The sequence below is a fragment of the Mobula birostris genome, chromosome 13 (assembly GCF_030028105.1).
Source record: "Mobula birostris isolate sMobBir1 chromosome 13, sMobBir1.hap1, whole genome shotgun sequence".
NCBI classification, from domain to species: Eukaryota; Metazoa; Chordata; class Chondrichthyes; order Myliobatiformes; family Myliobatidae; genus Mobula; species Mobula birostris.
The window spans coordinates 63,531,292-63,547,531 of record NC_092382.1 but is presented as its reverse complement, the minus strand read 5'-3'; positions in this window follow the sequence as shown (position 1 = coordinate 63,547,531).

Below are 16,240 nucleotides of genomic sequence, written 5' to 3'. Positions count from 1 at the left end.
GTGCAGTTGCACCTTAGATCGACTTCAGTATATTTCAATTCTCATTAATCCCACCTGCATTTACCTACTTCTTGAGCTGAATGAATGGTTTGAGGTGGTTAACATTACACAGGTCTGTGAAAGTAGAAGTTAAAACGAAGATTAGGAACAGTATTCTGCTTAGCCTGACATCAGTGATGTGAACAATTCTCGGCCATTGTAGAAGCTGTATCAGGAGAAAATTCAAAAGGCCTAACGAATTCAACAACACTTTGTGAAACAGAAATCACACTGGCTGAACCCCTTGCAATACTTTTGAGGATGCAACTAGCAGAATATATAAGGTGGGACCAGCGAATGTAGAATATTAGGATTTTCAGTAAAATCACGCATTACAGATTATCAGGCAAGCGTAAACCACGAGGGGTTGCGGATAAAGTAATGATACGGATACGAACGTGTTGGTCGAATTACATAGATTAGGCATAAAGTGATTGTTTTCCGAATGGCAATGAGTGAGGAGTGGTACCACCGGAATCAATGCCAGGACCCGAGATATTCAGAAAGGCTATTTCCACGAGGGAAATAAATGAAACATCTCCATGTTTCTGAATGACCTAAATCTGGATGGAAGGCGAGAATCAAAGAGACAGGCTGCGACAGATTTAAATTTGTCCAGGAAGTTGAGAAATACCTGGCAGATACAGTACGAATAACAAATATACGACTGGCCAATTTGGTGGAAATGACAGGATGGCTGCGTACCCGGGTGTTTTTCTGATGTTGACGCCTCTGAGTCTCGTCCCTCGCTGGCTCCATCAGCCATTGTGAAGACAGGTGTTAACAGATTCTAGTTCTCTGCAAGAAACAAAATTAAGAATAGGGTCCGGTATTAATTTAGGTATAAAGGAGAAAGCTGATATCTGTACAGAGCAACATACTGCCAAAAATATAGTCCTTCCCAATGAAATCATGATAAGGCTTGATCCTTCTGCACACACCCATAGAACTTCTGGAAGATACTTTATGGCCGGATGACTGGATGAGATGCCCGTGCTTTTCCAGGCAATCCCGTGACATGAGCAAGAGTGAGATGTCACACCGGCTTGTCAAGTCAACAGAACGTCAATGCAGGTTGGAGGTCCTGAGCAGGAAACACATACAGCTTGTGCCCTCCGACCACTAGTGGCGCTATGGTGATCAATGGACATCTGGTACAGCAGCGAGTGCTCAAACACTTCTGCTGACCTTGGCACATCTATTCCTCACTTCGCCAAATTGTACACATTTCTCCATCACACCTGATTCTCAGAGTCTCCTTCCATTTTTTTTTAAATTACGAAGTATTGACGTCACTGGCAAGACTACATATCTTGTTTGAGGCAATGTGGAAAGCCAGTCCCGCGTATAGCATCACGATGTCTTGCCTTAAACCACTATATTTTCACTGGCAGGTCTTCAGCGCCTAAATTTCGTTCAGGATTTATTGGAGCATATCATCTGGTTACCATTGGATCGTTACATCCAATACAGCAAGTTTTACAAAAAATCTTCAAAATAATTTTAAATGCTGGAATTATTCAACAAGACAGACGGTGTAATACTTTTTTTCAGGTCGAGGGACCATAATCAGAATTGAGCCTGTCCACAGCTGTTCCCCAATCTACTGAACACTTCCAGTACACTCTGTTTGCGTTTCACATTTCCCTCACCGAAGATTTATTTTAATTATTTAATGGATAAGAATTTCATCAATTGCCTGTAAAATATATCCTGCAAAATTAAGCAAGACTATTGGAATACCATTCGATTTCCCTAATGCGACAATCTTCAATGTTTTATTAGATAGAGTACGAAACTGACAGCATGGAGCATAACCTCGATACGTCCCTTATCTTGTTTCATTGGGTCTGCACCCGAGATGACGCTCTGACTGCCGAGTGGCAGTCACCGGACCTTGATAAGATCACTGACCTGGGGATCGGGACGACACGCGGTCTGGGGATAGGGGCGCCGTGCGGACTCGTTGCGGTGGTGTTGGTGTTGTGTGAATAACTCTCCTTGCAGCTCGCAGACAATCAAGGGAGACCCTCATCACAAACAACCGAACAGAGAAATAATACATTTAAGGCCACGTGTTTCTTAGTTATCCGGACAACAATTCGGCAATATCTGAAGTTTATTGAACAGTTGCGTGCAACGGTGAAGTGACTGTATTTCATAGGAATACCTTCACCGAAAGTTAGAGAGCAGCACACACAAACTTCTGGAAGATTTGAGCGGATAAGGCAGCTTCTATGGAGAGGAATATTACGGTCGACGTTTCAGATCCGAGACGTTTCATTTGGACGTTGATTCTCTATTCATCTCCCGAGATGCTGCTTGACCTGCTGAGTTTTGTGTGTGTTGCTCTGGATTTCCAACATTCTCAAATTTCTTATTTTGTGACTAAATATATATTTCTCAGTAACCTACCTTGTACTGGGTCTCCCGATTCGGATCTCTTTGAGTCCGTTATTGTTTTTGTGGGTAAACGTGCACTCCGGAGTAAATATTACTTCCACTTGATAATCAGAAACAAAAAGATGGGTTTGTCAGTCGATACGCTTCTCCACTCCCCCCCCCCCTCCCACCGCACCCCAAGCAGTTACTGTATTCGGTTTTGATCGGATTAGTGAGCTCAGATTAATTCACCGGGACGTCAGCAGTACACCGGACATTCAAAAGTGTCATGGAAGTGAGGTTCCTGCAGCGAAAATTACGACTGAGACGGTACTCAGGAGGCTTAATGGTCTGAGGGTGGATAAATCTCCTGGACCTGATGGAATGCACCCACGGGTTCTGAAGAAAGTAGCTCTAGCGACTGCGGTGGCGTTTACGATGATCTTTCAAGAATCGGTAGATTCTGGCATTGTACCGGGTGACTGGAAAATTGCAAATGTTACTCCGCTACTTAACAAGGGTGGGAGGCAGCAGAAAGGAAACTGTAGACCTGTTAGCCTGATATCAGTGGTTGGGAAGTTGTTGGAATCGATTGTTAGGGATGAGATTACAGCGTACTGGAGCCACATGACAAGACAGGCCAACGCCAGCATCGTTTCCTGAAAGGAAGATCCTGCAGTTCTTTGAAGAAATTACAAGCAGGGTATACAAAGAAGATGCAGTAGAAATGGTGTACTTTGATTTTCAGAAGGCCATTTGACAAGGTGCCGCACATGAGGCTGCTTAGCAAGATAAAAGCCCATGGAATTACAGGGAAGTTACTAGTATGGATGGAGCACTGGCTGGTCGGCAGAAAAAAAGAGTAGACGGAGGAATGGGTAGTGTTGAGGAAACAGAGAGCATGCAGAGAGACTTAGATATTTAGGGGAATAGGCAATGAATTGGCAAATGAAATACAATGTTGGAAGGTGTATGATCATGCACTTTGGTGGAAGAAATAAACTGGCAAACTGTTATTTACATGGGGAAAGCATTAAAATGCAGGGATGCCAAAAACTTGGGAGTCCTTGTGCAAGATGCCCGAAAGGTTAACCTGCAGGTTGAGTCGGTTGTGAAGAAGGTGAATGCAATGTTGGCATTCATTTCTAGAGGTGTAGAATATAAGAGCCGGGATGTGATGTTGAGGCTCTATAAGGCAATCGTAAGACCACACTTAGAGTATTGTGCAATTTTGGGCTTCTTATGATAGAGAGGATATACTGACATTGAACAGGGTTCAGAAAAGATTCAGTAGAATGATTCGAGGAATGAGAGGGTTACTGTAGGAGGAACGTCTGGAAGCTCTTGGGCTGTATTCCCTGGGGTTCAGGAGAATGAGGGGGGGGGAATCTCATAGAAGCATTCCAAATGTTAAAAGGACTGAAAAGATTAGATATGACAAAGTTACTTCCCATTGTAGGGGATGCTAGGGCAAGAGGGCATGACTTCAGGATTAAAGGACGTCCTTTAAAAACTAAAAAAAACTGAGATGCAGAGAAATTACTTTAATCAGAGGGTGGTAAATCTGTGGAAATCCACAAGCGGCTATGGAGGCCAAGTCACTGGGTGTATTTAAGGCAGAGATAGACAGGTTCCTGATTAGCCAGGGCATTAAAGGGTTTGGGGTGAAAGCGGGGGAGTGGGCGTGAGTGGATGAAGTGGAGCCGCGCACGATTGAATGGCGAAGCAGAATGGAGGGGCTGAACGACCTACTTCTGCTCCTATATCTTATGGTTTTATGCCGCGACGCCTGGCACAGAATTGGACCGTTAATTGGCTATGTTTTTGAAAACAGGGGCATCGGGAGTAATTAGGTCCAGATCTCATAAATGCTCATATTAGAGATAGGGGAGGGCCGTCTGAATAGGAAATACAACCATTAGCCACTCTATTCGGTGGATATGTATACCAGCTCGTCAATGCGATCCAGTGAGTCATGTGGCTGCAGCTCAAAACGTAAAAACATGCAGGCATGGTCAATACGTATGAAGGGTGTTCAGGGGAAACTTCAAGATGGGGAACAAAAGTGATCCAAACGTCTTTGACCGTGGGAGGATTGTTGGTGCCAATATCTCAGAAACTATTCAGCTCCTGGAACATTCACGCACAAATTGTTCCGTTTACAGAGAATCGTGCAAAAAACAAAAGCCAAAAAAAAAACAACAAATCAAGTGTGCGAGAACATCGCCCTAATGAGAGAGATCAGGGAGACCGGCCAGGCGGAAACAGGCAGTTATCTGGGCGAGAACCCGCTCTAATGAGAGAGATCAAGGGGATTGGCCAGACTGATTCAGTCTGATAGGAAACCGGCAGCAAATTAAATATGCACAAGTTATAAAAGTAGTGTGCAGTGCAGCATCACTGAACGGGTAACATACCGAGCATTGAACTGGACGAGCAACAGTAGCAGAAGGTCCCGAACATACACTCAGTTTCCACTTCATTAGGTACAGAACGAACATAATAAAGCGCCCACCGTGTCTGCACTTCGGTATGTTTTTGTCAACAGCCAGTGAATTTACTTGGAGAAAGTTTGTATTAAATACCGTTGCCTGCTGTACCCCGTTATTGCTAAAATAAAAAAAAACACATACAGAAAAAACCAGATCCAACAAGCCGTGCGATTTTAGAGACCGTATTGATCTGGTAGTAACACTAGACGCATTGCCGCGACGAGTGGGCGCATTGAAACACCGTGACTTTTCCCCGTATAGTCTCTCTTCTTACCTTGTGCTCAACTCCTGAGTCTGGTCCCAGCCTATCGAAGCAGCTGAATTTTATTTTGGATCTTTTTGGATCTCCCCCTCCCCCTCCCACTTTCAAATCTCTTACTAGCTCCTTCTTCAGTTAGTCCTGACGAAGGGTCCCGGCCTGAAACGTCGACTGTACCTCTTCCGAGAGATGCTGCCTGGCCTGCTGCGTTCAGCAGAAACTTCGATGTGTGTTGCTTGAATTTCCAGCATCTGCAGATTTCCTCGTGTTTGAGCTGAATTTTATGTGCCCTAACCGTGAGGGAACACACCCTGAGCAAGGGTCAGTTGATAACACGCTCATAAACCTAAACAGCACACTTTTCAGCACGTAACGCCACATCCTGTTCCACAACGCTCATGTTAAAGCATTTGTATCGCTTGAATGCGCATTTCTAACATACGGTTCCAATCCGAGCTACTACGACAGTGCACAATTGCAATGAGTAACTTCCACTGGAAAATTTGATCTGCTCCAGAGAGTGATCACAACCCGCATCCTGGTTCCATTCGGTTGGTGTCGGCGCTTTGATTTATTATTCACCCTGGGCCCAGTTTATTGCCAGACTATAAACTCCAGTGACAGCTCAGGGCAAAGACCGCTGCGTGTTTACTGCACAGGCACCGCAGACGGAAGAACTCTGTTAGGTGTGATCATATATTTTGCCTTTGGAATATATATATTTTTATGAACACTGGATCCTTCCTTTCTCCAGACTTAACTGCTCTCCCATCGCGTAGACTTGCGCTGATCTTAAAGTTAGTCCGTTTATAAAGCCAGCTTTAGCAGTTGTCTGATGGTGGTCTATTGGAATAATGGGCCAGTTGGGGAGAAACATGCCGAGATTATCACCTCTCCCAGATAGCTACGGGTCAAAGTCGACAGCAGATTAAGAACCCCCTTCTCCTTCACTTTACTACTCACTCACTGGAAACACGTTACCATATCCCAGCAGCAATCATATCAAATTACGACCATTGTCGCCTGTGAATTTCCCTGATGTCTAATTTATTTTATACATACACTTACCGTTCTGCGTCAGAGGTCGATAGAAAACTCCTGAACATAAAATTAGCTGGATCTTTCATTTGTCAATGTGTTCTGTGGTATCAGCGACCTTAGACCTGCTTCAGCGAATAAACTCGTTAAAATTTTATGGACCCTAACAGTAGGTAAACACACCTGGAACACACCTTCAGGTAATAACACACTCATAACCTGAACTTCACCCTTTAGGCTACACCCTGTTTCATCACGCTTTTCTTCAAACACGCAAATACTCATTTTACATCAATGAGTCTTTGTAACATGTGTTCCGAGTCAAAAATTATTAATTCAGAGCACCACAGCAGTGGCCACGTTTTCTCTAGAAAAATTGGTCTACTGCAGAGAGGAATCGCAACCTACAGTTGGTTCGATTCGGTTGGTGTCGGCGCTTCGATTTATTCTTCAGCTTGGGACCAGTTTGTTGTCACACTATAAACTCCAGTCACAGCTCAGGACGAAGTCCGCTGTGGAGGTATTACTCAGAGGCAGCAGAAGGAAGGACGCTGTGAAATATCATGAACTATTACACATTTTTCATTTTTTTTCCCCTTTTGAACACGAGACATTTTCCCTCTCCTGGTTTTAACTTTGGCCCAGCTGCCTGGAGCCGCACTGGTCTCAGAGTCTGCCCGATAATAAAACTGTCTTCAACAGTTGCACCATTACAGCAATCGGCAAAGTAGCAGCTGTGCCGAGATTACACCTCCCAGAGATAACTACCGGTCAAAGGCGACAGCAACATAGGCGCGCCCTTCCCCTTCAGATGACCGTTCTTACTGGAAACAGTAAGTAACCAAATCACAGCACCAATCATATGACATCACGGCCATTTCCCGTGGATGAATTTGCATCCATCATACTTAACTGATAGATACATCTCTTCAGTAAGTGATGGAAAGACTAGGGACATTAAACTCACTGGGTCACTTATTTCCAGGTCTGACTGCTGTTTTATTGAATTCAGAGCAGGGTGTTTGACCTCTCAGGCATTTTCCACAGCTGAACTATGACCTCAGCGCGCCCTCTCTTGTGCCTGCCTGCAGCAGTTCCCTCCCTTGTCCATCGAGGGTCTGTGGAGTGCGGAACGAAACATATTGAGAGATAAATTGGAGCAGAATAAACAAAGGAGAGTCACTGAATGTTGTTTACTTGGATTTTCAGAAGGTCGTTGACAAAGTGAAGCGCAGGAGTCTGCTAAAAAAGATAAACGTTCCTCATAATACAGTAAAGATACTGCCATAGACAGACGAATGGCTGACTGGGTGGAGGCAGACGGTGAGAATAAAGGGGAATTTTTTTTCTGGTCGGCTGCCGGTGACTAGTCGGAATTAGGGCATCATATGTCAATGAATCTGGATGATGAAACTGGTGCTTTTGCGGCCAAATTTGCGGACAATCCAAACATAGATTGTAGGGTAGGTGGTCTTGAGGAAGCAGAAAGTTTGCAGAAGACCTTGGACAGGTGAAGAGAGTAGGCAATGAAGCGGCAGATGGGCTGTATTGCAGGGAATTGTATGGAAATACACTTTGTTAGGAGCAATAAAGGTGAAGACTATTTTCTGATTGGGACAAATCAGAAAATAAGAGGTGTAACAGGAGTTCGGAGGCCTAGTGCGGGATTCTCTGAAGTTTAATTGACAGCTTGAGATGGAAATAAGAAAGGTAAATGCAGTGTCAGCATTTATTTCGAGAGAGTTAAGGCATCCGTTAGTCTTTCAAGACCATGGATCTGTGCCTGGAAAGTCTTCACTCTCCAGGGTGCAGACCTGGGCAAGGTTGTATGGAAGACCAGCAGTTGCCCATGCTGCAAGTCTCCCCTCTCCATGACACGGATGTTGTCCAAGGGAATGGTATTAGGATCCATACAGCTTGGCACCGGTGTCGTCGCAGAGCAATGTGTGATTAAGTGCCTTGCTCAAGGACACAACACGTTGCCTTGGCTGGGGCTCAAACTTCAGGTCGCCAGTCCAATGCCTTAACCATTTGGCCACGTGATCACGCTAGTTTCGAGAGAACTAGAAAATAAAAACGGATATGTAATGCTGAGCCTTTATAAGGTTTCGGTGGGGCCGCAGTTGGAATATGGTGAACGGTTCGGGTCCTTATCTAAAACGGATGTGCCGGCATTGGACAGAGTCCAGAGGGCGGTCACGAGAATGATGCCCGGAATAAAAGAGTTACGCATGAGGAATATTTTACGACCGTGGGCCTTGGTCGCTGGAATTTGGAAGAAGGAGTCGGGGATCTCATTGAAATCTATCGAATATTGACAGGTCGAGTTAAAATGGACCTGGAGAGGATTTTGATGTAGTGCTAGAGTAGAGGGTAAGAGGGCACAACCTCAGATAAGGACGTCACTTTAGAGAAGCAGATTCTGTAGCTTAAGGTTATGGGTTTGTGGAATTTATTGCCATGGGTAGCCATGAATGACAAGTAATTGGGCATACTTAAAGCCGCGGTTGAGGAGGAGGGCAGGTAATAAGGCTGTCAAATTTGACGAGGAGAAGACAAGGGAATGGGGATACGACTGATAATATGTATGACCACAGGGCTATAAGACATAGGAGCAGAATTAGGACATCTGGTCCATCGAGTCTGCTCCGCCATTCAATCATGGCTGATACTTTTTCTTCTCTCCTCATGAACTCCAGTCCCCATCCTTCTCCCCGTATCCTTTGATGCCATGTCCAATCAGAAACCTACCAATCTCTGCCTTAAGTACACCCATCGACCTGGCCTCCACAGTTGGATGTGGCAATATATACCACAAATTCACCACCCTTTGGGTGAAGAAATCTCTATGCATCTCTGTTTTGAAAGGGAGCCCCTCTATCTTGACGCTGTGCACTCTTGTCCTAGATTCTCCCATCATGGGAATCACCCTTTCCACATCTACTCTGTCTAGTCCTTTCAACATTCAAATAGTTTCAATGAGATCCTCCTCTCATCCTTCTGAATTCCAGCGAGTACAAACCCAGAGCCATCAAATGTTTCTCGTATGATAACCCTTCCATTCCTGGAATTATTCTTGTGAACTTCCTCTAGACTCTCTCCAAAGATAGTTTTCTGAGATGGGGGACCCAAAACTGTTGACAATACTCAAGGTAAGTCCTCAGCCGTGATGGAATAGCGGAGAAACACCGATGAGACGAATAGCCTAATTCTGCTCCTACAGTATATCTTGTGGCATTGAGGACAAATTTGGCGATAAACTAATGATGAATGTTGTTTTTCATGACTTATATGACAAACCGTCTGGCGTCCCTGTGACAGAAGTTGGAGCTTGGATGTTTTAAAGTGACAGATTCAACAAAGAGTCTCCCAGGTAAACATGTCGCGACGAGGATGGGATTCGAACCCAGCCGTGCAGAGCACAATGGATTAGCAGTCCATCGCCTTAACCTCTCGGCCACCTCGTCTACTCTACTCTCTTGTTTCTAAGTTCTGAATTTCTTCAGAGCACTTACAGACTCTGCTTATCGTCAAAACATTTGTGTTCAGATTCTATGTCAATTAACTTTGCTCGCCGTGCTTACCAGAATTCATGGACGTGGATAAGGACAGTTTAAAGAGATTTGTACCAACCACAGGAAACATGGAAATAACTAATTCAGGCACTTTAAACGCTATGGACGTGCTGTGGCATAACTATCGAATCCGTGCTCTGTAACTCGGAGAAACTCTGAATGTTTTGAGTTGTAAAATGAGATAAACTAATGTTGTATTAAATAAAATTTCAATAGCTTTGTTATCATGTTGCTTGATTTCAAGTAAACAGATATTATAGGAATTTGCCATCTGGTTCAGAATGACGATTTTTCCTGTTTTGGGCAAATGCAATAACGCGATAACTACCACTTTATGACGCGCTGACGGCACGCCCGGCTGTGCGCAGCCGCAGACCCGAACATCCTAACGCTTACCCGACACATACACATGGCTGCTCGGTTCGGGAATACCAAACCAACGGCTGAAATACCTAAAAACAATTCGAGTTCACTCTATCAATAACGTATTTAATGTGGTGGACCATTTTCACTTATTCCAATCCCATAATATAACGCAGCCGCAAAGGATAGTGGTGTGTGCCTTTTAGATTTCCTTTCTGAGTGACAGAAAGAGAATATTGGATTTAAAAGAACATCCCAAAGCAGGAATGAATAGAGGGATATTAACAACAATGGTCGAATGTTCACCTGGGATGAAATCACTGCATAAGAGTAGTTTTATCTCTGGCAGGAAATCATTCTATACGTAGTGCAGTGGATGTGATCTATATGGATTTTAGTAAGGCATTTGACAAGGTTCCACATGGTGGGCTTATTCGGAAAGTCAGAAGGCATGGGATCTAGAGAAGTTTGGCCAGGTGGATTCAGAATTGGCTTGCCTGCAGAAGGCAGAGGGTGGTGGTGGAGGGAGTACATTCAGATTGGAGGATTGTGACTAGTGGTGTCCCACAAGGATCTGTTCTGGGACCTCTACTTTTCGTGATTTTTATTAACGACCTGGATGTGGGGGTAGACGGGGGGGGTGGTTTGGCAAGTTTGCAGATGACACAAAGGTTGGTGGTGTTGTAGATAGTGTAGAGGATTGTCAAAGATTGCAGAGAGACATTGATAGGATGCAGGAGTGGGCTGAGAAGTGGCAGATGGAGTTCAACACGGAGAAGTGTGAGGTGGTACACTTTGGAAGGACAAACTCCAAGGCAGAGTACAAAGGAAGTGGCAGGATACTTGGTAGTGTAGAGGAGCAGAGGGATCTCGGGGTACATGTCCACAGGTCGCTAAAAGTTGTTTTACAGTTGGGTAGGCTAGTTAAGAAAGCTTATGGGGTGTTAACTTTCATAAGTCGAGGGACAGAGTTTAAGGGTGGCAATGTAATGATGCAGCTCTATAAAACTCTGGTTAGGCCACACTTGGAGTACTGTGTCCAGTTCTGGTCACCTCACTATAGGAAGGATGTGGAAGCATTGGAAAGGGTACAAAGGAGATTTACCAGGATGCTGCCTGGTTTAGAAAGTATGCATTATGATCAGAGATTAAGGGAGCTAGGGCTTTACTCTTTGGAGAGAAGGAGGATGAGAGGAGACATGATAGAGGTGTACAAGATAATAAGAGGAATAGATAGAGTGGATAGCCAGCGCCTCTTCCCCAGGGCACCACTGCTCAATACAAGAGGACATGGCTTTAACATAAGGGGTGGGAAGTTCAAGGGGGATATTAGCGGAAGGTTTTTAACTCAGAGAGTGGTTGGCGCGTGGAATGCACTGCCTGAGTCAGTGGTTGAGGCAGATACACTAGTGAAGTTTAAGAGACTACTAGACAGGTATATGGAGGAATTGAAGATGGGGGCTTATATGGGAGGCAGGGTTTGAGGGTCGGCACAACATTGTAGGCCGAAGGGCCTGTACTGTGCTGTACTATTCTATGTTATATGTTCTAAACTCTTTGCAGCAGTTCCCTGTTTTTCCCCTCGGCCTTTCTCACATAACACGACCGTGTGGCCTAATGGATAATTTCTTACTATCTCTTCTGTCAGTTAGTCCTGACGAAGGGTCTCGGCCCGAAACGTCGACTGTACCTCCTCCTATAGATGTTGCCTGGGCTGCTGCGTTCACCAGCAATTTTTGTGTGTGTTGCTTGAAATTCCATCATCCGCAGATTCCCTCGTGTCTGCATCCTCCATATGTTGTATCGCTTTATTTCATATTGGTCTTTTGTAAAAAAAAATGTCACAGAAAGGGCAGATTTGTTGTACGTTCAGTTCCGTTTAAAATGTTTAAAACCTGATGTGCAGCAAATTCCAGAATTCACTTCTACTGTTAGCTGAAATCAGTGTTTGACTATTGCTTTAAAATGCAGATAGATGAATTTGGTATTTGTTTCTAACAGTGAGAATACCGTTTCCAACCGACAAAGCCGTGTCTCACTTTTATATTGATGAGGCAGACAGATTTGAAATTCTGAAGCTACTGGAAGTTCCTGGGTATCCCCCCTGCACATTTGATAATTCTACTTCAAAGATCACCCGGTAAGATGATCCGGGCGCAATCTGCTACAGAGCTGCAAAGTGATCGATGGCGCTAAATGTCAGTCAGCGAAGAATCCGCATTAAAAATACAACAACTTGAGCAAAAGATCCGTCAGTGGTAATGGAGACCCCCTCAATAGTTTTATCCGCAGGGTAGTATTTGGAATTAGGGAGTGTTAGTGTGTTGCCAATACATGTAAACCAATTCCATTACACAGTTTTCGCAGATTAAAACGGACAGAAGTTGAGCAAACCTGGAGAATGTGTAACAGTCATTATTACCAATGGAACTTCTGCGGCACTGAAGACAGATGAAACAAATTAAATCCAGATTTTCCGGAGTCGGTCGCTCTCCTGCAGTTATGTTTCCGGTGCCTTGTTCTACAATCGCCATTGTTCAACCTCTCAATCCATTTCCTCTCTTTACTTGGTGTGGATCGTCGACACGGGCGGCAACGATATCAAATCCCAATGGTAAATGAAGTGAACGGTTCACTTGTAAACATCAGTTGGCAGTGAAAGTCGTTGTTGTTGTTGGACCGGAGCAGACCGGCCTGTAGGTTTGCACAGCTGAGATTTCCCAAAGTCCCAAATGAAATGTACCTGTCAATAGACAATAGACAATAGGTGCAGGAGTAGGCCATTCGGCCCCTCGAGCCAGCACCGCCATTCACTGTGATCATGGCTGATCATCCACTATCAGTATCCAGTTCCTGCCCTATCCCCTGTCGTCGTGGAACTAACTTTCCAGACCAAGTGGGCAGGGGATATTGTTTCATTGGATTCATATCTCCAGAACCTTTGCTTGGTTGTTCATGTGTGCTAAATAAATGACGTAAAAAGCATTTCCACCTTATTTCGTGAATAGGACGATATGAAAGTTTCAGAAGGAAGTTCGTGCAGCTGATCCACTTCTTGTACAATTGCAGGCTTGACCGGTCTGAGGAGGGATATGAAAACAAATGAGAGAGACCTGTCAGCTCATTGAACGAATAGAACAAGCGGCAATCTAACTATTCCTGAAGGCGGCAGTCATCCGTCACTTACTGATATGAAGATGACTGGTTTCCGTATTGGTCATGGTCTTTAGTACAGCTATGTCTCCCTTTTAACTTCACTTTTGCAAACTAAATCAATGTTAAGCTTTAATATTAATGCTAATATTTTTTCTTGCCAATGAAAGGAGAAACATCAAAATTGAATGCTAAGAGATTCTACGGAAAAGAGTACAGCCGAGGTTTAAGTCCTGCCGAAGCTTCGACTGTACTTTTTTCCAGAGATGCTGCCTGGCCTGCTGAGTTCCGTCAGCATTTTGTGTGTGTTGCTCAGATTTCCAGCATCTGCACATTTTCGCTTGTTTGTGATTGAATGCCAAGAACATTACCTTTCAGTGATATGGAAAGATTGGAGCGAGGGTTAGATTATCCGTGGAAGATGAAAAACTGTGAAGGAATTTGCCAGGGTTTTATGAAAATTTGCAGGGTAGAGTCAAAGTAGATGGAGCGGGAAAAGTTTGGAGGAGCATAACTGTGATATTTAGGTAGGTTGTCGGACTAATGGGGAATATGACAGATGAAATTCAGCGCTGATGACAGCGTCATGTTATATTTTGACTCCCAATAATAAAACAGACCTCTTGCACTACACTCTCCAACTGACTACACGTGGTTCCAAGTGGCCACACAGACCGACCCCACCTTCGGCATCATATAGGCCTCCAGAGACAGATTAGCTCCTCCATTAGCCTCATCAAATTACCTAACGATTCAGCATCAGCTGTGCCCATTGAAACCGGTCTCTCCACAATTCTCCACCACTGACTATTCCTCCTCACCATGCTCTGTAATTGAACACACCCTTTCTCCGCCAGCTCTCAATAACCACGGGTCTTCCCAGCAGCCCATCCTGCTGTGCCGAACCCTCCCACACAAATCCCAGTGAGTCCATTCCGTCATCACAGTGCCTTCGCATTGAAATTATGAATCCCACACGTTTTACACATACCCAAAGACCACACACTACATCATCGAATCCTCCTCCTAAATCTACTTCTTCCCGATCAACATATGGCAATGAATCTGATCATCTCTGTCAGCTTCTCCCAGTGGTATCATCAGATCCAACAGCATGCACCCCTGCAGCCTCGGCGTCCCATTAACCCTGATTGCGTAATCCCCCCATTGACCACCTCTCTCAGCAGTTCCTCTGACCCCACTCATAAGCACAATTCCCAATGACCCCACAACCTCGAGTGGTCACACAACTTCCCATATGTTATCTCTGACAACAGAATTCCTCCACCTTCCGACACGTCCCCTATAGTTCCTGCTGATGCCACATCGGCACGTCCAGAATGACGCGACACCCCACTAATTGCTATTGAAGCTACACTGTTTCCACATTACAAACAGCACCACAGCACATCCAAGAGCCCCTAATGACGTCACATTTCCACGTCCTCAGTAATCACACACCATCACAGCAGTTTGTCAGAGTATTGGCCACTCAACCTGCCGATTATTTCTCACTGACCCCCAGGTCTCAACTTTTCCAATGACGACATGCCTCGCATATTCTCTCTGAGTACCCTCCTCCACAGCAGTTCACACAGCGCCCATGCCTCCTGAAAAGACCCCAGAGTTCCGAGGCGTCTGACATTGACCACACACCACTCTCGTACACCACATTCACCCACACACTCAGCCTGTATCTCACCCACCGGACCTGAAACCGTTCCCATACTTCCGCACCAACACCACACCTGCACCTCCAGCGAAACAAGGCCTAACGATTCTCTGGCCCCATAACTACACATAAGCCGCTCCCATAGACCCCATCAGATCCCTGGCGCTAAGTAAACCCTTTCGATCAGCCACCACAGACCCCACTCTTCCACTATCAACTTCCACATCTGCAGCAACGCAGATTACTAACAACACACACACACACACACACACACACACACACACACACACACAGTTATCTAACTGACCGCTCACCCCCTCCGGACTGGATAAATGTCAATGCTTGAGACGATGCCTCTCGTACGACATTTCACGGGTCTCCTGTCGGCAGTAGAAATCTCCAATAAACTAATCCGCTATTACCAAGAGGATAAAGTGAAATTGTGCTGATTATGAATGGAGAAACGAGACTAAAAAGAGAAAGGGTCAGGTTTTGGGAAGTGACCAATCACTGATCGCGACTGAATTGTGGTCATTTGCCCCATCTTCTATGCGCTGACAACTCTCTGAGCAGACTGGATATCTCTGCTCCCTGCCCCGGTTCCAAAGCTCCATCTAATCGCAACATGATCTGCGTATGTAGCTGCCTTCAAAGACTCCTGGTGGATCTACGTTATTAGTTAGTGCCTTCCAAATGACAAACACTGATCCTTTGACGTTTTAAAGGCAGTGAATCTCTAACTCTCCGACCATTAGCCCTCCACCATTATATCGTCCTTTACACCCGCTCAATGCTTTATGTCTTGTTTGTAAAATCTATTTTGAACCTTGTCTTCACTCAGAGGTACACTCGCTTCTCCGGTGTAAATGGAGGTTACCGCCTGGTACCTTGTCTTCACTCAGAGGTACACTCGCTTCTCCGGTGTAAATGGAGGTTACCGCCTGGTACCTTGTCTTCACTCAGAGGTACACTCGGCTTCTCCGGTGTAAATGGAGGTTACCGCCTGGTACCTTGTCTTCACTCAGAGGTACACTCGCTTCTCCGGTGTAAATGGAGGTTACCGCCTGGTACCTTGTCTTCACTCAGAGGTACACTCGCTTCTCCGGTGTAAATGGAGGTTACCGTCTGGTATCTTGTCTTCACTCCGTGCAGTACTAGGCCTGCTGTCCGACGCAATACCCCAGCCAAGGTCAAGTTTCCCACAGCAGCACACAATCACGTCGAGGACTCGGATAGAGCAGCATCCGTAGAGGGGAAAATGAATGTC